Source organism: Penaeus monodon, chromosome 27, assembly GCF_015228065.2.
Source record: "Penaeus monodon isolate SGIC_2016 chromosome 27, NSTDA_Pmon_1, whole genome shotgun sequence".
Lineage (NCBI taxonomy): Eukaryota > Metazoa > Arthropoda > Malacostraca > Decapoda > Penaeidae > Penaeus > Penaeus monodon.
This window is the reverse complement of record NC_051412.1, coordinates 15,531,023-15,531,270: the sequence shown is the minus strand read 5'-3', so window position 1 is coordinate 15,531,270 and position 248 is coordinate 15,531,023. Positions and strand designations below refer to the sequence as shown.

At 48.4% G+C, this 248-nt stretch overlaps 1 protein-coding gene across 1 annotated transcript in view; it reads left to right on the top strand.

The window, feature by feature from the left end:
* Positions 1-248, top strand: part of LOC119590617 — a 47,142-nt gene that overhangs the window by 11,972 nt on the left and 34,922 nt on the right. The window lies entirely within an intron of this gene.

Sequence of the window (248 nt, the reverse complement as noted above, 5' to 3'; positions counted from 1 at the left end):
AGTACGAGTAGCTTTAGCACCCCCAGATATTGTTATTGATCACCAGTAGTACAGGCGAGAGAGGTCCTGGGTGTGCGTGAGGAAGGAAGTGGCCGAGTCAATGACAAGAGTGTGATGTGAGGCTTCGTATCGGGTATTTAGCTTGGTATTCTGTGGTGTGGAACGCGTGTCGTTTATCGGGTTTGCTTTTATGCAGTAAGTTGGTACGTGAGAGATGAAGAGAGGGAGAGAAAAGGAGTTGGGATAGG